Source organism: Mandrillus leucophaeus, unplaced genomic scaffold, assembly GCF_000951045.1.
Source record: "Mandrillus leucophaeus isolate KB7577 unplaced genomic scaffold, Mleu.le_1.0 Scaffold27, whole genome shotgun sequence".
NCBI classification, from domain to species: domain Eukaryota; kingdom Metazoa; phylum Chordata; class Mammalia; order Primates; family Cercopithecidae; genus Mandrillus; species Mandrillus leucophaeus.
The window spans coordinates 945,079-967,704 of record NW_012102809.1 but is presented as its reverse complement, the minus strand read 5'-3'; the positions used below and the strand labels follow the sequence as shown (position 1 = coordinate 967,704).

Genomic DNA, 22,626 nt, shown 5'->3' with positions numbered 1-22,626 from the left:
CACAATAAATCTTGCTGCTGCTGACTCTTTGGGTGCCTGCCATCTTTAAGAGCTGTAACACTTACCGGAAGGTCTGCTGCTTCATCCTTGAAGTCAGTGAGGTGAGAACACGAACCCACGGGCAGGAACCAACACTGAACACAGCATGATATAGACTGAACGGGCCTGGACTGCCTGACCGAACTGTAGAACACTATAATGATCAATGAGTTCATGCAGACTGAACAAAAGAAACAAGAGGGGGCTTATGCACTGACAGAGTTGGGAAGACACATGTGCTCCTGCAGGTGGGGGGTAAACCCTGCAAAGACTCGGGTGCTGACCACTCCAGTGAAGATTTTAGGGACCAGAAATTAAGGAGTGCCAGGATTTTGCTCCACAGTAAAAGATAAGTCACTGCGTTTTGTATCAATTACTGCAAAGAAGTAAGCATGGTGCCCGGGTTCTGGTGGCGCCTCATCCCATTCCTAGATTGTGGGTGACACGGAAGGCTTCCAGGTGTTCACCCATGGGCAGGAAAGGGCTCTGCCGTGGGTCCACGCTGTGGTGCATTCATCCCCGCTGCTGGGGCCACACGATCTTGCAGACCCTATGGTGCTGGAGGCTTCAGAAGGGAACAGAGGCAGCCTAGAGCTCCCAGTAGTTCCCCAGAAGAACCACAACGCAGGCTCCTGGGACGCCAGAGCAAGGACTTGCCATCTGCAACAGAGAATTATGCAGCCTTGAGAAATGTTTTTTTTTGTGTGCTGCTGGCCTTGGTAAAGACAGGCTACTTGACCGTGAGACACCAAGTAACCCTGTTTCCAGAGCTGTCCTCAGGGGGTGGCCGAAGAAATGGACCCTGGTCATTGAGAGGAGCTGTGGCTGCTTGTACACAGTGGGGCAGGGAGGGACACACCCAGGGCTCCACTCCGGTGTGTCCTGGTATACCCAGGTTCCGCCGTAGAGGTGAGTGGGTGCTCTCAGCAAGCTTGGATGAGAAGAACACGATGACCAAGGGTGTGATCCTTCGGGTCATGATGCCTTCAGACAAGCCACTGAGCCCTGCCAAGGTGCTGAGGGTGAGGGACATTTAGAATGAGTAGTAGGGCTGGGGGAGGATTAGTACCAGCTGGGGTTGGTACTAATGTGTACCATTAGTACCAATGTGGACCACAGCAATGTGGTCTACAGTCCATCCCACTTGCCTCCCTCAGCTGTGTCTCCCTCTGCAGAAAGCCCCATGAGGGCCCTGGAGGAGCTGCTCCTGCAATGTGCGGTCAGTGAGAACCCCTACCCATGGTGGACCCTGGTGGCCATGAGTAGCACAGAGCCCCAATTATGGAAGCACACGTGAACAAAAACCGTGGCATCTGCCTCTGAAATGTCTCTCGACATCAGCTTTTCCTTGGTTCTCCCAGCCAATGACTGAGAACGTCAGAGGCCCTAAGGCCAGGCCGGTCCTGGAAGACCAGGGATTCTCTGACGTTTGCTTCACAGCTTTCCTAAACCTTCCTCTGGGTGCGTGGCCATCTGGGACGCTGCCATCCAACCTTACCTCCCTCACTCTTTCACTGGGTCAGACTTGCTGCAAGGCCTTACCCTGCCCCCCACCCATTCTGTCTCACACATGGTTTTATAAAGTCCTCACGCATCTAAGCCCATCTCAGTGTCTTCTAAATGACTATAGTCATGTCACTTCACCTCTCTGGACCTTAGTTTCTCATCTGCAAATTTACAGAGTTAGAATTTAAGAAGTCAAGGTGTTGTTGGACTTATTCACCTGTCAGAATCTGGATACAAGGTCAGTCCCCCCCCTCAAATACCTAGTGCAATGGGGAACTGGTACATATTCATGAATTTTGTAGGTTACAGCAAATTGAGTGATGGGATGTGAAAATCAGAAAAGCAGCTTTTCTTTGTGGTAACTCCTCTGAGAGTGATTTTCTAACGTGTCCCCACACTCCCGTCCAGCCCCACACCTCTTCCAACACTGCAGTGCCTGCAATCACTCTTAAACTCAGTATCTCTGCGCTTTTGTTTCCTGTTCTCCCCGAGCTTCTGCCTCCATGGCAGCTTGATTCCATGCGTTTGGGTGGAAAGAGCACTGAATAGGTGGGGACTAAGCCTTGTGTTTGAGTCCCTCTGCCATTTTCTCCCCCATCCTGAAAGACACGGGTGTAGATGAAGCCTGCATTTTACCCTAACGCTTTCTCCAAGAGGCTAAGTTTTAAATAAGTGTATAGAATAGCAACAATTACTTACTCGGTACTTAGGATTCTGTATTTATTCTATAATCTTGTCAAATATCCCGGGGTTCATATTATTATCCCCATTTAAAGATGAGGACACTCTGAAAGGCTAAGTCATTTGTTGAAGGTCATAGAGGACGCGTGCAGCAGAATCTGAAATCAAATATAGGTTTTTGGATTTCCCTAAGTCAAAGCACGTTTCTGTTGCTTACCGTTTTAAAAATCAGATGAGTCCTTCCCAGAACGCTCAGTGCCTGAATCACTTCCTCTTTTTGAGGCGTCTAGAGAACAGCCAGGTGTAGCCATGTGACTTTATCTCAAGACTCTGTCATCACCTGCCGGCTTGCCTGTCTTATCCATAAACGTGCAGGGCTCCCCGTGGGCAGGGGACTGGGTCTTAATCGTTGTATTCCCATAGCACAGCATGATGCTTAGCACACAGGAGATGCACAGCAAATACTTACCTAGTAAATGAATGGATGGGTAAATGAAATGATGGGTTTTAAAGACTGGATTAATTTATGACATGAGATACAACGCGGTCTTGGGTAAACCATTGAAGATGTGTTCATCTTGATTCCATTTCTTCAAGTGTAAAGTTAATACGATTAGGTCTCACTAAGTAATCCGTGAGTTGCTTTTCAGCTGCGAATGTCTGTAATACTAAACAATACACACATATTATGAAAGCTTAAAATCACATGCTCATGTGCACAGTAAAGAAGAATAATGAGAAATTAATGAAATTTTCTCAATTCAGTCATTTCAGGCAATGGTTAATGCCGATTTACTTAACACTTTGATGATAAGTGTCAGTATTGGAGCAACACTAGCTATGAATTGGAAAATGAATGAGTTTCCTGGAGATTCACATGTGCAATTTGTACAGTGGCACAAAAACTTTTTAGTAAAGCTCAGGAAGGAACATTCACACAAAGAACTTGCAGTTGGCTGTAAGAAGTCGGTGTAGTCCTTCCTAACGACCATTCCGACTATTCTTGTAAATGTGGATGGCAGCGTGATACACACACAAACGTGAATCACTAGTTTTAGAAAATATGAATTTCTTAAATCAATAGCATACTTTTTATGATGACTCTAAGAACAGATTTTTTCTTCCCATTCTCAATGTGTTTGGAGTGGAATTTCTTGGGGAGAGCCAGGACAACAGAGCCCATAAATTAGCCTGATGTAGAAAGTGTTTATGTTTATTGTTTGAGCCCGTAACTGAAACAGGATGGGGTTTAGCTCTGGGATGTACAGGTGGAAACACTTAGTGGGAACAGTATCCTCTGCCACACACAAGTATCCTGAGGGAGAAAGACTAGAACGTTCCCCAAAGGATAAAGAGCTCTCTGGATTTTTACCTACAAAGTAAAGGCAGACAATCTTTTACTGGGCAGGGTTATTTCCTTGGGCCCCACTTGTCAGTCAGGGGTGACCCCACCAGAATTGTGGTGAGTAGCATCCCGGGGCCACCTAAAAGCAGTTTCACGACCTTCCAGCCCAGCGGCTCCCCTGTGTCTGCCGGTAAGGACTGCACATCCACCGGTGGCTGCCTTGCCCGCTGGACCTAAAAGCAGTGGGTTTTAAACTCCGGTTTCAACAAGGCTATTACGATGAAGCTGTCTTTGACTACTTTAAGAATCTCGGAAGCTATTTTTGTGTTCAATGTTTAGTCACTTTGCAAAGTTACCAAATATTCAATTAACATATATTTTCTTTTAAATCAAACAGAAGTGCACCGTTACTGCAGTTTTAATTTTTCCTAGGACATGCTGGGGTATTTGCTTGATTCTGAGATGTCTTTACTTATTCTTGTCTGCTCAGTTAGTGATTTTTTTTAAGTGGAGGGAAAACGTTATAATTTAGGACCCCATTCTTCCCACAACGCATTGACTTTCGAGTTAATAACAGAAATGTAGTATTAATAATAGTATTTAGCGTTTATTGAGCACTAATAATGCACGAAGAGTTTACTAAGAACTTTCCTTTATTATTTCATTTGTCTCACAATTACCTATAGATAAATATATGCTATATATCCTATATTTCTCTCTTTTTCCAATGAGAAATTAAGTCTCAAAGAGGTTAAGTGAATTGCCCTCGGTTACAGAGTTAATGATAAGTACTCCTGGGATTCAGCTTCACAAAAGTCCGTGTTCTTTCCCCGGCACCTCTGATTTTCATCCCTGGCTGTGAGAATCACTCTGGGAACCTTTGAGCTGATCACGCAGCCCTGGGCCACCTCCCATCGGCTGAACCGTATCTCCGAGTGATGTGGGCAGCATTCTGTTCGTTCATTTAACTCTCCGGGTGACCCTAACGTGCAGCCGCGGCTGCAAGCCATCCCCGATCAAGCCAGTCCCCAGTGAACTGTGCGCATTCACTCATAGCTGGCACAGCCATCCCCTGAAATCTGTTTCAAGGAACAATTACTGAAGGGCTAACTACCAGGTTAATCTGTTTCTCAGGTATCTCAAACCCAAATCAGTTCCCTGTTTCCAAATCGAAACCAACATTTTCACTTCTGCCTTGCCAGTGTTTACTGAGTGTCCCTAACATGCACGGCCAGACCTGGCATCTGTGTTCCCTGCAGCACCAGTCCTGGGCCTGGCACGGGTACAGTTTTATTGAATAAACCAATGAGTGAACGAATGCATGGTTGAATAAACGTACAATACTTGAAGACGTCGTAAATCCCCCAATAATCGCTTTTTCCCCTAAATAATTTTGTAGAGGGGAAACTGGAGGTTTATACTAAACATGGGGGTCATCTAGGACCTTTATTCATAGGAAGCTTGGACACTTGGTTGCTGTGATGCTGGTTTGCCGTGACAGCCCTTTGATAGGAGGAGTTATTATGACAGGATTTTATGGGGCTGCCGTAAATAGTGAGTAAACAGGAACGAGGAAAACAAGTGTGACAGCCAGGCGTTTGTTTATTTTCCTTATTTATGCTCTGTCTTCCATCTCTAGATTAATTTCTGTATCAAAGCATCAGAGGCAGTTGGTGTGCCGGGCTGTAATTAAGTGTGTGAGTGTGTGTTTGTGCATCTGTGCTACACGATGTTAAAATGAAGAATAAAAAATTTAATTAAATAAACAATTAACAAGTTTCCCTGTGGCTCCAGATGCATTAATAGTTGCTGACATCCCATATTTCAGAGTGTCCCCTGGACTGCGGATGCCACAGTCATAGATCTTCAGGTGGGAGGGCCCAGCTTGCTGAGACTGGACTGATTTATTCTCTCCCGTCCTCCCTTGGGTGTTCATGACGGAGCTCCGATGAGCATGGCCACAGCAGCGCCACATTCCACACTGAGGGTAGCAGCACCAGGAGCTATTCCAAATGCCTGAAGCTAGTGCTGTGCAGTCAGGCCTCTCGTGCTGCGAAGTCGTGTTTCCCCTGGAGGTGCTGTGGGGTGGGGGTTGAGGAAGGCTGACTGGGCTCAGTTTTTCCGTGTCTTCAGGGCAGCAAATCCCGTGACCTGGAGGGCCCTGCAGCCACCCCTTATACAGGAAAGGGCACTCTCTTAGTTCACTCAGGCTGCTGTAACAAAACACCTGATACTGGGTAATTTTTTTACGTTACTTTGACATAAAAATTATCTTCTTTTTCTTTTTTTAATTTTACTTTAAGTTCTGGAATACATGTGCAGAATGTGCAGGTTTGTTACGTAGGTATACGTGTGCCATGGTGGTTTGCTGTACCCATCAACCCGTCATCTAGGTTTCAAGCCCTGCATGCATTGGGTGTTTGTCCTAAAGCTCTCCCTGCCCTCACCCCTCACACCCCGCTCCCAGACAGGCCCAGGTGTGTGATGGTCCCCTCCCTGTGTCCATGTGTTCTCATTGTTTATGAGTGAGAACTCCCATTTATGAGTGAGAACATGCGGTGTTCAGTTTTCTGTTCCTGTGTTAGTTTGCTGAGACTGATGGCTTCTAGCTTCATCCATGTCCCTGCAAAGGACATAAACTCATTCTTTTTTATTGCTGCATAGTATTCCATGGTGTATATGTGACACATTTTCATTATCCAGTCGATCACTGATGGGCATTTGGGTTGGTTCCAAGTCTTTGTGATTGTAAATAGTGCTGTAATAAACATATGTGTGCATGTGTCTTTATAGTAGAATGATTTATATTCTTTTGGGTGTATACCCAGTAATGAGATCACTGGGTCAAATTGTATTTCTGGTTCTAGATCCTTGAGAAGTCGCCACACTGTCTTCCACAACGGTTGAACTAATTTACACTCCCACCAGCAGTGTAAAAGCATTTGTATTTCTCCACAGCCTCACCAGCGTCCATTGTTTCCTGACTTTTTAATAATTGCCATTTTGACTGGTATGAGATGGTATGTCACTGTGGTTTTGATTTGCATTTCTCTAATGACTAGTGATGATGAGCTTTTTTTTCATACGTTTGTTGGCTGCATAAATGTCTTCTTTTGAGAAGTGTCTGTTCATATCCTTTGCCCACTTTTTGATGAGGTTGTTTGTTTTTTTTCTTATAAATTTGTTTGAGTTAAGACTTCATGACTAAAACATCAAAAGCAATTGCAACAAAAGCTAAAATTGACAAATGGGATCTAATTAAAGAGCTTTCTGCACAGCAGAAGAAAGTATCATCAGAGTGAACAGACAACCTACAGAATGGGAGAAAATGTTTGCAATCTACCCATCCAACAAAGATCTAATATCCAGAATCTACAAGAAACTTAAAAAAAATTTACAAGACACTTGGTAATTTATAAACAGCAGACATGTATGTCTCACAGTTCTGGAGGCTGGGAAGTCCAAGAGCAAGGCACTGGCTGATTCGGCATCTAGGGAGGGTGTGTTCTCTGCCTCATGTGCAGCACCCGCTCTCTGTGTCCTCACATGTTCGAAGAGGCTAGCCAGCTCCCCAGGATCTCCTTTATGAGGGCACAAATCCCATTCATGACCCAATCTCCTCCCAAAGGGCCCTCGTCCCAAAGGGCGCACTGAACTCCTAATGAGTTCAGAAATGAATTCATTTCTGAAGACATATCTCGGCCCGACCGGGGTTGATTTGCTGTGTTCCCAGGCAAGTCATTTAGCCTTGTTGGATCTTAGTTTTATACTTACTTACCTCTCACGATTGTTTCAGGAACACAAAGTTTCAAGCAGACCCCCAAAACTGGTCCTGGCTTCTTGTGAGGTGTATCTGTGAATGAAAACCTCCCGAATGGCCTTCAGCTGGCACTTCCATTGCTGTGCCTCTGCTGAGGTTTTACACCTGAGTGAAAAGTACTGTCATCCCCTGAAAGTATGTGGAAAAATGTCTGAAATGAGTATGAAGTACAAGCGGGAAGATGAATCGATCCCTGGGGAGATTTTACTTCACTGATAGGCTTCTGCCAGTATCTCATTTGTTAAAAAATATACAGGTTGGGATGCTAAGAGGAAACACCCCAAGTCTAGGGAGAAACATTATGAAGAATAAAGTCTTAGAAAAGCATTTCAACTGGAAACCCCCATCCCTTGAGTCAGTCCTGAAAGTGGAAAGAAAAAGCAGTGAGTGGAGAATATTTATTACAAAATGCTAAGACTCGTGAAAAATCTGTGTTGTAGAGGCAGGACAGTAATCCCACGCAAACATAAGCTTTCGAGTGAAACGTGTGTATAGGATGAGTTGTAAGTTTGTCACAGCTTGACTGGGCCTAACGGTTAACTACATCCAAAGAAAAAAATCATAAATGTAACATGATTTAATAAGCTTTAACTAAAGTACACTTCTCAGGTAAGCCCACATGGGTTCTCAGAAGAGAATGAATAGAGCTGAAGTTTCGGGAGAAACACAAAAACAAAAAGGCAAAATTGACCAAGACAGAAGAGTGGAGGAAAGTAACGATTCTTGCAGGTTTCTTGAAAATATCAGTTAACAGAAAGTGCCTTGAGCTGAGAAGTCTACAAATAAGGAGGAGAAATTCAGAGATAGATGAGATGAGGAGGGCTTAGAAAGTGAGAGCAGAGGTCACAGTGGGGTTGGGTGGGGTTCGCCACCTCGAAAAGCCATTTGGATGTGGCTGTCAACTTTCTGGGGGGGGCTCTTCATGAAAGGCCAGAAGACATGGCCTCCTCGTGGGGGATGCTCAGTATTCTGGGGGTGTACATGGATTCCCTTCCTCCAGGAGAAGCACTATGGGAGGGGCCACCTGTGCAGCCACTAATACGCAGCCACTCTGTCTCAAATTGTTCCTGTGGAGACCCCTCACTGGCCTTTCCTTGGAGAGGGTCTGGGAAAGCCTGCAATATCAGAGTCATTTCATGAGGAGCCCAGGGGAATAAATAAGACTGGACTTGTCAGCCCGCGTTAGCTGAAACCTTGCCTATGAGGCCATGGAGTCATATTTGGTGTCTGAAAATCCATACGCACAGCATGTGTGGTCTATAAATCAAATAAATAATGTCATTTACCCATACCTGTATTGTCTTTTGAATTATGTGGATGCCATTGTTATTAATGAAATACAAATTTTTAAATATTTATGACTGAATTTGTAGTGGTTTGCAGTCAACACACTTTGAAAGTTACAGATAATCATATAGGGAGATGGCCTTGCAATTTTTGGATTTTAAAGCAAATCTATTAACTCATAACAGTTAGAAATAAGTGCTCCCAAGCTTAAAACTACAGAGGTGAATTGTTTCCTCTCTCTGTAACCAGACCAAGGGCTTGGAGAACCCTGATTGGGCTCTGTCTTGTGGGGGGGGGAGGGGTGGGGACAACTCACAGCTGACCCACCCCAGGATTGCGGAGGTTTCTCCTTTGGGGCCTGCAGACTTGGACTGATTGGTTCTGCAGCATTCGGTGGAGAGAAATGTCACACCCAGATGGCAGGAGGACAATTTAGATGAAAAGTATAGACAGCAATAGGAATCTTTGGGATAGAAGACAAGCAGGGACCAGATCTGAGGAACAGCAGAGTGTACAGGCACCGTGGCAGTGAAGGAAGCCCCTTGCCCTCCACCACTGTGCCAGGCAGAATAACACCTACACACACACACACACACACACACACACACACGCACGCACACATCCTGGAACCTGCGACTGTCGCCTTAGAAGGCTGGAGTCGCTTCGCTGATGTAATGAAGGATCTTGAGACAGGGTGGTTATTCTGGATTATCCGGGTGGTTAATGGGATCCCAGGGATCCTCACAAGCAGAGACCCCATCTTTGCTGTCATCGGAGGGAGAAGCATGTGACCATGAAAGAAGACTCAGAAAAATGTCATGTGGCTGACTTTGAAGGAGGGGGCCATGAGCCAAGGCATGCAGGCAGCCTCTAGAAGCTGGAAAAGGCCAGGAGACAGGTCCTCCCTGAGAGCCTCCAGAGGGGTCAGCCCTGCCGACACCTTGCTTTATCCTGGTGAGACCGATGTTGGGCTTCTGGCCGACAGATCACAGGGTAATACGTGTGTGTTGTTTTGAGCCAATAAGTTGGTGGAAACTTGTTACACAGCAATAGAAAAGTAATAAAATCCCCTATTGCATCCTCATCACCAGATGCAGAGTTTGGGGAAACAGGCTCCTGAGGTCAGTGTTTGGCCTGGTCCTTGGAGCCCAGGACTCCTGGAAATTTCCTTGCCTTCTGTGGATCACACAAGCCGTCAATCTCCGTGGATGCCTGAGTGAAGGCACCCAGGGGACCCACAGGATTGGACTCTGCAGAGTGCGTTCAGAGGACTTGGGTGCAGGGCTCTGGAATCCTGGACGCTGGCAGAAACCTTAAAGCTGCCCAGTCAGTGGCCCTGATAAGCCTCTGTAGGAGGCTGCCCAAGGGACGAAACTCCAAAATAGGCAACTCCATTATTTCTTCAGGAATTGAGCAAATTACTGAGGGAAAAGAGTTTGAGAGAAAAACTTATTATTTGCAAGAAAAGAAATTACTCTAGAGTAAACCTGGGAAGTAGGGTTGAACTATATTATTTTCAGGTCACTAAAATTAATTGCCTGGGTTTTTAAAAAATGCTGCCCAATTCAAACCATTAACGGGAGGAACCCTTTACCATACCTGCACATACATTTAACGCTGGAATAAAACGTCCCTGGTGTTTCCTGGGAAGCACACGTTCTTTTGGTCTCTGCATGTTTACTGCATAATAAAGACGGATGTAGCTCGTTTGCTCCAAGCACCAGAAATTGGGGTTATGTACAGGGCAGAGACACACATACAATGTACACTGGGATGCTGGACGTCAGCTTTGCAGTGACAACTTTCAGAGTTGACATTATCGTGTGTGTGCCTTGCAGCCAGCAGACCAGGAACACAGAGGCCCAGAACCTCACCAGGCAATACGGGCTTGTGAAGCTGATGTCACACTGTGCACGATGAAGGGATCAAAGCATAGTCATGATCACTAAGTAACGTGTCCTGGTAAACTGATGAGAAAAGTGACTCTAAACTACACAACAAGGCTGCAAGTACATGTCACGTGTGTCCCTGACACTAGGGCCCTTTTGGCTTCCCTGTCTCTTGATGAGTGACACATTGTCTCTACCTCAAGAATGTGCAGCCTAGCGCAGAAATCAAAGCAAATTGCAAGAAAAGTAGAAGAGAGATCTACTTCTGCGTGTCCTAGGAGCCAAGGGCAATCATCTAAGGAGTCTGGGGAAGCTGCTGTGAGGGTTTCAATGGCCTGGGAAGTGGCAGAGGACAGAGGACCCTAGTGCGTGTAAGATGGTTAGGACTGGGCAACCAGAGGAGAGGAAGGAGGTTCAGTACTGGGGGATGGGGCTCGAAAGGCCGGAGGTAGAAAAAGGAGTGGCTTCTTTAGTGGACAGTAGGAAAATGACAGGAAGAAAGGGAGGGAACGGCAGGGAGGGAGGGAGGGAGGATAGGCTAATGGTTGTGAAACAGACGTGTGTGAAAATAGGAAGAGGGATTAGAGCCAGACAGCATGGGTCCTGACTCCCAGGAAGAGGCGCTTAACCTCAGCCTGTGTCTTTGGGAGTGATTTTGTCACCTGTGACACATGCATGAGTGACACAAGGGTGCTGGAGGGAGCCTAAGGCTAATAGGTGCCTTCTGCTTTAAAACTCCTTGTGTTTCCACCGTACTTTTAGAAAGTGCATAATTTGATGTGTTGGGGAGGATTCGCTGGTCTCTTCAGACCGGCTGTGAGAGAAGCCATCAGTTCCCGGTGACTCAGTGAGTGTGAGGACCTGCTCTGGCTGGGTGTCAGCCCAGAGAGAGCGACAGCAACCACAATTCAGCAATTAGCCCATGCTCGTCAAAACCAGCCTCCCTGGCTTTAAACCCTCCCCAGCACACCTCCCGCCTCTCTGCCACAGGGAACTGATTTCAACTTTGGGTTTTCAACTTCACACTCCCTGCCTGAATGTTCACAGGCAGATGGATGCCCCAAAGCCATGGATTTCATGGAGCCCTGCTGTAGACACATGGCTGCCTGTGCAGACAGAGAAAAGGTGGCCACAGGAAGAACGGATTTCAAACAGGGAGAAACCCATGAACAGGCGCTCCCCATCACTGATCATTAGGGATATGCAAATCAGTACCACAGTGAGACCTACAGCCATGAGGATGGCAAGTATCACAAAACAAACACAGAAAACAGAAAGTAACAAATGCTGGTCAGGATGTGGAGAAACAGGAACCCCTGTGCAGTGTTAGTGGGAATGTAAACTGGTGCAGGTGCTCTGCCAAACAGTAGTGGGGTTCCTCAAAAAATTAAAAATAGAATTGCCATATGATCCCGCTATGTCATTTCGGGTTGTATATTGAAATAATAAATAAATAAATAAATAAATAAATAAATAATTGAAAGCAGGGACTCTTAACAGGTGTCTGTACACCTGTGTTCATAGCAACATGATTCACAACAGCCAAAGGTGGAAACAGCCCAAATGCATACAGACAGATGAACAGATAACAAAATGTGTGTATTCCCACAATGGAATGTGATTTGGTCTTAAAAAGGAAGGAAATTCTGACACATGCTACAACGTGGATGAACATTTAGGACATTATGCTGAGTGAAATAGGCCAGTCACAAAATGACAAATACTGTGTGATTCTACTTGTCTGAGGTTCCTACAGCAGTGAACTCATAGAGACAGAAAGTCAAGCAGGGGTTGCCAGGAGCTGGGACGGAGGAATGGGGAGTGAGTGTTTGATGGGGACGGAGTTTCAGTTTTGAAAGATGAAGTCCGGAGACAGATGGTGGTGATGGCTGTACTACACGCAAATGTACTTAAAGCCCCTGAACTGTGCACTTAAAATTGTTAAACTGGTCAATTTTATGCTGCGTGTGTGTGCATGTGTGTGTGTGTGTGTGTGTGTGTGTGTAGTATATATATGCCACAATAATTATAAAGAAGCTAAAATGCATGAATGTCACACATACACTCACTTATTGAGAGACAATTATTTAGCAGTAAACAGGGAAGTAACCACGAGATGCTGATAGATGGTTCACCTGCAAATCAGAAGACCTGGAATCTAGCTTTGGTTTCAGCTTTTCAATCCAACGAGTCACTTGGGAACGACACTCTCGTGCTTCTCTTGGCCTCGGCCACCTTATCTGTGGAACACGCACTTGGATTAAATAATCCTTAGGATCCTTTCCAATTCTAAGGTTTTGTGTTTCTGAGATGGTTTGTGGCCAGGCTGACAAATCTAGCATATTTGTAACTCAGACTGATGTGGCTACAGTATGAGCATATTTCCTCGTCCAAAAGTAGCAGGACTTACTTAACATGGTGTTACCTAATAGCCCACAATCCTTAAGTGAGAAAAACGCCTTCTAGAATAATGGAGCCATTGACTCAGGTCAAATCCGCTAACAACCCTGACTCCAGAAGGCTCTTCTGGACCTGAAGGGTATTTAAGGGTATTTAATGCATGCTAGAAGCATTTCCATTAACCGGGTCCCTACCTGGGGGAGCAGAAGATAGTCTGATCTCCCAATTCCTTCTCCTCCTCAGTACACTGGCAGCTCCTGAGCCTTCCTCGGTGGGCAAGAAACCCTTCAACTGCTGGTGCTGTTGCCGTAAGGAAGTTCTGCGTCCTGGCAGTCTTTTCTGGTGGCCAAGGCTTCAACTGTCCCGTGTTGCCCAGCTCCAAGCGTTGGCATCCTGGTCTCTAATACAGTGTTCGCTCTTCAGTGTGAGCCTACGTTCTGCCCACTCAGGACTAAGGAAACCCTTCTCCCCAGCCCTGAGCCCAGACAGCACTCTGACTTCAGGCAGCCTGGCCTTACAGCAAATGTGTAGCACTTTGGTCTAGCACTGACAGTTCAGGATGGGGCAGATGATATTAGAGTCACATCTCCTGGTGTGACTCACTCCTGAGCACAGACCCTTACCCTCCTGGGAAGAACAGCGATGGCACCGTCCCTGTCCCTGGGATGGAGTCTCGCCACTTAGCCCCAGGCTCACAGTTGGAAATCACGATGGGGGAAATGGGCAGAGATGGCCTCACTGAAGGGCGGTTGCTGACCAGACACTGGCCGATACAGGGACGGCTTGCAACGTGTGTGCCAAAGCTCATTGCAAGGTTTCTGCAAAGTCCATGAACACCTGGAGGCACTTCCACTGGTGTCCCGGCTGAGCTGCTCCTCGTGGATCTCCTTGCCAGCTGACAGCAAAGAAGCTGATCCCGGGTGGGCAAACTGCCTGCATGGCTGTCTTCCCTCTCGCTTTGTTCTCACATCCATCTGTTGCTCCCTTTGTTAGATAACGTAGATAAAACTGACCTGTGTCTCCCTGACACCAAGTAAACAACGGACGATAATTAACAGTTTCATGCCTGCATCTGTCAGGGCAAGGTTTTCGTCTCTTCTAGTCAGGGAAGCATAACCTTGGGGCCTCAAGCTTGAACGATGGCCCTAACAGAGCATTCCATTGCTTTTTGAGGAGCAGGCCATGCACATGGGGACCCTGAACTCTGCTGCGAGGGGCCACCACACGGCCGGGGGAGCCTTTCAGGCTGCACCCCATCTCACTTGGCCTTGATTCACCAACTTCAAACGGGTAGCTATGAATGGCTGAGGACCATTCCTAGAGTTCACTTCACCAGTTGCGTTGAAAACTTCCCACTATCCTGTGAGAACGATGAACAGCATCACAGCCACGCTGGGCCTGTGCTTGTAAAACAAACCTGACTTTGCTTCTCCGCTTCCCAGAAAACACTCGAGAATGCTCTGGGAGTGGGCATACTGGTTATTTACACCTGATGTGCAAGAAAGAGTGCTCAGAAGATCACACAAGAGTCAGACAGGAGGAGGGCTGAGGGGTTGAAACCCTCCCGTGAACAGGTACCTGGCACATACGTGGCACAACATTCTCCTCCGGAGAGTGCTGCTCTGTCTCCCAGGCTGGAGTGCAGTGGCACAGTCACAGCTCACTGCAGCCTCAAGCTCCTGGGCTCAAGTGATCCTCCTGCCTCAGCTTCCTGAGTAGCTGGGACTACAGGCATGCTACCATGCCTGGCTAATTTTTTTATATTTATTTTTTAGTAGCGACAGTGTCTTACTGTGTTGCCCAGACTGGCCTTGAACTCCTGCCCTCAAGGGAGCCCCAATAAATATATTTGTTTCTAAATTCATTCTAAATGTTTGCAATGTTAAGTATGTGTGGTGAAAAAACAGATGCCTTTCATTTTTTGAATCACGTTTCAAGTATTGTTACAAAAAGCACATATGACTGTGAAATAGTCGTAGTTTTAGAAAGAAATTATTCTTCATTCCACATCTCTCAAGATTTTTAATTAAACCTTTTATTTTGAAAACATTCAGAACCTAGAGCAAAGTTGCAAGAATATTACAAGTTAATGATGATATGCTCTTCCCCTCTCTTCTCCCACCATCGATTCTTAGCCATGCCAACTCTCTCCATCTCTATATTCTACACAATTACAGTGCAATTATCAAATTTAGAAAACTTAACATTGACACAATACTCTTATCTAATATGTGGTGAATATTTAAATTTTGTTGATGGTAACAAAATTGTCTTACAAGCAACTTTTTCCCTCAACACCAAAATCCAGTCTAGGGTGATGCATCGCCTTTAGGTGTCATGTCCCCTTAGACTTCCTTCATCAGGAGTAATCCTTGCCTTTCTTTGTTCCATGAGGCTGAAAGTTTGTTTCTGAAGTGCTTGGGGTCTTTGGTTTTGCTGACGTCTCGGTGTGGGTGTTACTTGGTTACGGTGATGTTGACGTCTCAGTGTGGGGGTTACTTGGTTACGGTGATGTCATCCAGTTATTTTCCGGAAAGACACCTTCTATCCTTGGATAGGAAGGAATTTATGAGCAGGCACTAGGCAACTGTAAGTATCACCCCACAATTCCACCAAATGATGTTAATATTCAGCGACGATCTTAGCCTGGGCCAGTGATTATTATGGTGGTTTCAAAGTCGTCATTTTCTAATTCCTCTATCGGTTGGCCTTCCACAAGAGAAGGCTTTCTCATGCATCCTACCCCTTCATTTGCTTGTTTTCTGCCATCATCATGTAGTCGCAGGTTTGTTTGTTTGTCCAGTGAGTTGCCACCCACCATCTTCATGAGTCACTTTCATGCTCAATTTGTCTCATGCGTGCCCAGTGGCAGCTCCTTCAAACTAGTCCTTGTGTCCTTTTGTCCCCATCACGTTTTGAGCAATTCCTTACTTTGGGGCTGATGCTGTACTTTTCCTGCCCCAGCCCTGGAGTCAGTCATTCTCCAGGGAGCTGGTTTCCCAGAGTGGGTCTGGCACTTGTTTCACAAAGGAAGGAAGATGCGAGAGAAGGAACTCCAACGTCCAAATCCTTCATTTAAGAGAATCTTGCAAATACCCGGGAACAGGTGAACTCTTGCTGTCCGGTGGACTTTAACCTTAACATTTTCCATATTTTAGGCCCTGCATGTTTTTCTCTGGGAAGGGTGTGCAGTCTGCGCTGAGGAGACAGATCAACCTAGCCCTTCTCCAGGACCAACTCCGAAAACCACAGGAATTCACGCTCCGAGGATGACGCATCTCAGAATCAGGTTTGTGTGTATGTGAATTGCTTTTACCTCATAGAAGAGAAAATCGCCATCTTATACGGCCGCTTTTGCACAAAATATGTTCACGCATCCCCAGATTGGAAAAATCATTTGTTCCTTCTGTTTCCTGGAAGGGGAAAAGCACTGAATAACTTCTGCAAGCAAGGAAACCTGAGTTCAGTGTGGTTCCCAGCGCCTGCTAGCTCCTTACTGACTGAGACCTGGGCGTTTGGCTGAATCACACATCTCTAAACAGAGGCCAGTTACATCCTTATCAAGGAGTGCCTGGGGTGTGTGTGTGTGTGTGTGTGTGTGTGGGTGTGTGTGTAAAAAACAGAGAGAGGAATGAAAGTTGTGGAGGTGAGAAAATATTTTGTAGGTTAGATATTAGTCATCAAGAACATTTTTAGATTTAAAATGAGTATCTTGTAGGACAGAAGTTCCTAACACAAGAGTTTTTAATATTGTTTCTTTTATTATTTTCTAAAATGACCTTTTAAAATAAAATTCCTCCAGCCTGGCCAACATGGCAAAATCTCGTCTCTGTTAAAAATACTAAAATTAGGGGGGCATGGTGGCGAACACCTGTAATCCCAGCTACTTGGGAGGCTGAGGGAGGAGAATTGCTTGAACCCAGGAGGCAGAGGTTACAGTGAGCCGAGATCACGCCACTGCACCCCAGCCTGGGGGACAGAGTGAGACTCTGTTTCAAAAAAAATAATAATAAAATAAATAAAATTCCTCCTTGTGAGACATGACACCACTAACTCACTCCTCTTCCCAAATTTGCAAATCAAGTTATTAAAGCTCTGTTCAATTGATTTTTCCTTTCTGAACAACGCTATTTAATATAAAAGGGTTAACTCATTCTGTTGTTCAATACAAATAGGATTACAAACTGTAGAGCTATTTCCAGCAGAAGTGCTTCCTTACGGAACCAATTTTTCTTCTAATTAATTCAAATTTATTTTAAATGTGGGAAAGAATTTCAAATACTGTTACATAGATATTTTAAATGTCTAAATCAACTCGGAAATAAAGTCCCTACTTGGAGCCTCCCTGGCTCACTTTCTCTTCCTTAGCTATTGCCTTTTTCTTTCTTCCTGTATTTTTTCATTGCAAATCTTAAAGTCATGGTAAGACTGAAAACATTCAAACAATTAACTGAGCAAGGTAACCCCCATTAGAGACAACGCCGTGAATACCTGCAGAGGGGGCTGTGGAAACAGTGACTCAGGCTGCACGTGGGGTCGGGGTAGGAGTGAGGAAGACCCAGGAGGGGCCTGGCAGGGGAGCCAGAAGGGCAAAGAACAGCAGGAGCTCCACGGGACTTAGTGGGTGAGCAGGCAGGCGAGTGAGGGTCTTGTGGGGTGCTGGGAGCAGGCAGGCGAGTGAGGGTCTTGTGGGGTGCTGGGAGTGGATGAGCTGAAGTTTAAGGAGTGGCCAGGGTCCTGATCGCCAGGGGGTCTGTCATCCTCAGGGAGGAGCTGGACTTTCCGGTCAGCACAGAGCAAAGCCCTTTGATGAGATGCTTTGCTTTAGAAGTCACCTTGGCAGCTGTGTCTGGGAATGGATGCAGCGGCTCGAGAGTGAACCCGGAAAGGCCGCAAAGGCGGTCCCTGCCTCAGTCGAGGCGAGGCTGTGGCCTAGACTAGGTGGTGAGCTCGTGTGGATGTGGAGAGAGGTGACTGGGGTCTGGGTGGATTTTAGGGGTAGAGCTGGCCTGACTTACTGATAAGTAGATATGGAGATGGGAGGAGTCAGGAGGTCTGTCTGGGGCCCGTCAGTGTGGAGCCCAAAGAGAGGCTGTGCTGACAGTGACAGCTGAAGCTGCGAAGTCAAGGTCTGCTGGTTTTCTGGCCCATAGCAAGCCCTTTCCTGACGTGCAGGGGTCCCAGGGCCCAGTACTCTGTTCTTTGTCGGTAGCCGATTGACCCTGTCTGGGCTCATTTCTCATCCGTGCATCAGGGTCCTTCTATGAGAGCTTTTGAAGTCAGAACCAGTGAAGAGAGTCGATCCAGCCCCTCCCATGCTCCCTTTACTTTCTTGAGGAAGAAGGTCTGCAACAGGAGGATGTAAAACCAACGCTGAGAGAAGAGAGAGAGAGGGGGTGGGGACCGGGAGAGACAGAGCGAGAAGGGAGAGAAAGAGAGAGGGGGAGGGAGAGAGGGGGAGAGAAGACAGGGAAAGATGGCAGGGAGGGGGAAAGGAAGAGATAGGGAGAAAGACGGAGAGAGAGGAAGAGGCAGAGAGAGAAAGGGAGAGAGAGGGAGGTGGGGGAGAGAGACAGTTGAATGAAGTCTACAGGTTAGTTAATAGTGTTATCATCGTTAACTTGATGACTTTGATCATGGTGCTATGGTTATGGGTGTTAATATTTGAGAAAGCCAAATGAAGGATGAACAAAAATTTTTCACCCTAAGTGAAAAGCCATAAGTCTGAAATATAAAACATTAAAACATTTTCTAAAAATAAAAAATCTAGGCAAAAATTATAGCCCCTCAAATAATGCTTTTGATATAATTTGTGCCTAGTCAATTTCCTAAAAACATTGTTTTTCTCTTGAAAAAATATAAGGTGCTTTGTAGGTTAGTCTTGGCTGGTAAAAGGGAAAAGTGTGCAAGATAGAGCATGCTCTAAAAAAGCAAACGCATAGCATGTGGGGCTTCTAATTTCCCAGCTGCCCCTTTTGGCGTGGAGGCATTGCTTTAAAGAAAATCTTGTTCTTTAAGCAAAAGCTCCAGGTGAGGAGTGAGGGGTGAGTCTGGGGCTCCCCTCTGGCTCTGGGGAAACAGGCTTTAAAGCTGGGGCAGCAAGTTCCCAGCCTAGAGATTTGGCTGCCCTTCTAGTTACCTGATTTTTCCCCTGAATGTATCTATCCTTCCCCATCTTTGGGTCTTCCCTTCTTCGTGTTCTTTGCTCAGTGTACAAGGTGCCAAGGTTAAAGCCTTTCTTTTCTTCCTAATGCCACTCGACATCATGGAGCATCTTGTGCTGGGTGTGGTGTGTGGTCTCAGAATGTCTCCGCTCAGTTTTGCTCAAAAACCTTGGTCTTTCCGGTCTTTCGTCTGCTTCTGACAACCTTACCCAAAAGAAGTGCAAGTCAACACACAATCGCATGGATGCAGCAGCCTAATTTTTCATAAAACTAAGGTGCATTGAACAAAGAAGTGAGACTGCCAATTTGTTTTGTATCTTGTGCCTTATTTGATTTTGACTCACAGCGTGTATTTACTTACATGGTGGAAAGCATGCCTGGGGCAGAGGGGAGATGTTCACCACATTTTCTTATATTTTAGAGAGATGTCACTAATGTGGATTCTGTGAGGCAAAGTTTGTTGTAAACTTGGAAATAATAATCATTTGTGGCCCATAGAACCATTGTTTCATGTAATTCTCAGGAGTTGAACTTAAGTTAACATCAACACGGGGCAGAACCGCACTATTCTGAAAGTGATTTGAGGTTAGTGGCCAGGGTGAAAGCATGAGTCTCTTCCACAGAGGGCTGAGCTAAGACACGGTGTATTCGGTAACTCATGCATGATGAGTCCCACAGCTGGCTCTGTAGCTTCTTGGCCCAGTGTTCTGGTCTCCAAGCCCAATCACGCCTTGTTAGGGTTTCGTGGTGGCTTATGCTGGTGCATTCCATGCAGGGTTGGTGGGGTCGGGTGAACATCAAAAGGTTCCGTGTGAGGGGGGAGCTGCTCCTACCAACCATTCTGACTCTCAGAAGCGTCTGCCAGCATCATTGGTCTACCAGATTAGACTGGGAACCTTTTTGAAGACAGGATTTCTCCTTTCTCATCTTTTGAAAACAGCAGTAGAGCCCACCTCAGAGGGTTTTGACATCACCGATTTTGACCTCAGAAAAAATAATGTGTGTTTTCAAAACTTCAAGTGATCCCTGAACACCAGAATCTTGGGAAAACCATGGTGGTCCTTGCCAAAGCTTCCTCCCTGCCAGGAGCATAGGCCCTACAGGTAGTTCCCAGCACAGTAAATGAAACGGTGTCTGCATTGGACAAAAGGCATCTCAAACCTCCAGTAGCCTAGTTATTTTGAACAGTTTTTTTTTTCTTTTTTGCGTGAACAAATTTCAGTGCAACGAAGAATCAGAATGGCCACATGAAGTAATCCTAAGTGACACTAGCCTGATATAGATCCCTTTCAATGCAGTTCCTGCCTTCCAGGTGAGACACAGTCCTCAACTCTGCAGATACCTACAGACAGTATCCCCTTTGCCATGTTTGACCTTCCCTGTTTCCAACCCTAACATGATGGTTTGTGTTTGTCTTTTATGTAAGAAGGTAGTTGGTGTTTTTTTGTTTATAAGAATTATTTTGGAATTCCTTCCCTGATAAACTGCTGATAGACTGGGACCAGATCGGATAAGGTTTGGTGTTGAGGACACCTGTCAATTGTTTTGTCAAGATAGAAGGTCCAAGACACAGAGGTGGCTAGAGTGCGGAGACCAAATGGCCCGAGGTGGACAGGAGGCTGTGGGAATACCAGTTTGGGGCTTTGTCTGTTCACGCAGCTCTTGGGAGACAGAGGTGAGACCCAAGAGAGAACCTCTGTGGTTCAGAGAAGGCACCTCACCTGTAGGGGGTTAGCTGTTTGTCTAGGGTGGTCCCACGAATCACCCAGCCACATCAAACTCACAGAGCAGTGACGTGGTCATTTTTTACCTCACAATAGCACGGATATAATGCAACAGAAAAAGACTTGCAATAAAATAATACATTTTCTAAACGGAAGGTGGGGATGGTGTAAGGTAAGTTAAAACACCATAGAGCTGTTTTAGCAGGTTTTTTGTGGTTTTTTGTTTGTTTGTTTTCTAGAAGGAAGGGAACAAGATTCCCTGGGTACTCAGAGGGCAGGCGAACGATGAATTTCATATATTCCCCACCTCTAACGTAAGATGGAGGCAAAGTTTGCCACGTTTTGTAATGACTTATTTGGAGCAGTGATTGATGAAAAAATATTGTAAAGTAGAAATACAGTATCACAGAAGATTATAGGACCTATCATGAGACCATATAATTATATATCCTCATATGTCTTATGTGTGAAACTTTTGTGCCTATTTTAACAGTGTTTTACAAGCTTACCGTATTAGAACAGGCCCCTGCTCCCTGCTCTGAAGGCATATACATTCACCTTTTGAACGTCCTCAGTCCCAACTGCACCATCAGAATTTGTAAAAGCAGCAAAAGGTCAGAGTTCGGAGGCCAGTTTGTATCTCGTGCAGGAAACTGGCAGGTAAGCAATGATGATGGTCCCTGGGAGTCACTGGGCCTGTGGAAAACCCTGCCAGGGGAGCTTGGCTTCCGGTTTCTTCCCTCTAGACTTCAGTGTTTTTGTGGGTACAGCTCTGCAGACATCGACATGGTTTTTAAAAAACGGAGGAGTTCAGCTCAGGGGCAAACATACAGACCCATTCAGTCTAAACTACCACTTTAAAATACCGATTTTCTACCCACACGAGCGGCTTTGAATCCCTACCATCATTGTCAAGTGTTTGTTTCTGAAAAGTAAATAAGATCAGAATGAAGAGCCGGTGATCAAAGGAACACAGCATTATTTGTAGCTGCCTACAATAGTGCGGGCTGGAACGCCTGTTATTGCTGCTCAGAAATGAAGACGGTACCGTCAGAGATGGTTCCTTTGATCATTTCTCCAAAGCGATCTCCTTGTCAGTGGACAGTTTCCCAGAAGACAGTGTAAAACAGCCCGGAAAGCGCAGCACAAAAGACATGCATTTCGGCTTTACCAGGAACAGACTTCAGAAAGCCTTGCTGACAAACGTTTCCAACTCAGCTGGGTACCAGGAATGGGAAGCGCAGGCACAGGCCATGTCCGGATCCTAAGCGTTCATGTTTCTCTGTGGCCAGCTTAGGGTTAGGGCTTCATGAACGGGCACATCAAAAGCTCCTCGCAGGTTTCCCCTTGAAGAAATATATAAACTAAGAAACGGAGAAAGCCTCACAGTGGAAAAGTTGCGACTCTTCCATCATGCATTTTTCAGCTCTTTTGAACTGCGTGACTCCCACTCAGCCCTGATGTTCGTGGATGCTGACATTGTTTTTACAAGCATCTGCTGCCTGGACGTAGAGACAATCGTTGGCCTCTACATGGCTTAGCCCATTTTTGTTCCAGAAACAGCCAAAGGTACGATGGTTTACCCATCCATAGGTAACCTGTGTGAAAACAGAGTATCCTAAGACTGATGGAGTGGACTCTCTGTGGCAATAAGATGCCAAATGATAAAACAGATCCAAGGCCATGCACACCCTCCTACACTTAAACAATAAGCTCTGTTCTAACGGCCACAGGGTTCTTCTTTCTCTCTAGCGGCTGAACAGCACTGGTC

The 22,626-nt window shown here is 45.9% G+C and overlaps 1 long non-coding RNA gene across 1 annotated transcript in view; it reads left to right on the top strand.

Moving 5' to 3' along the window:
- Positions 1–22,626, top strand: part of LOC105542842 — a 159,607-nt gene that overhangs the window by 90,327 nt on the left and 46,654 nt on the right. Inside the window, exon 2 of the long non-coding RNA XR_001006534.1 lies at positions 16,126–16,256. This is a non-coding gene — a long non-coding RNA (uncharacterized LOC105542842). The remainder of the gene's footprint in view (positions 1–16,125; positions 16,257–22,626) is intronic.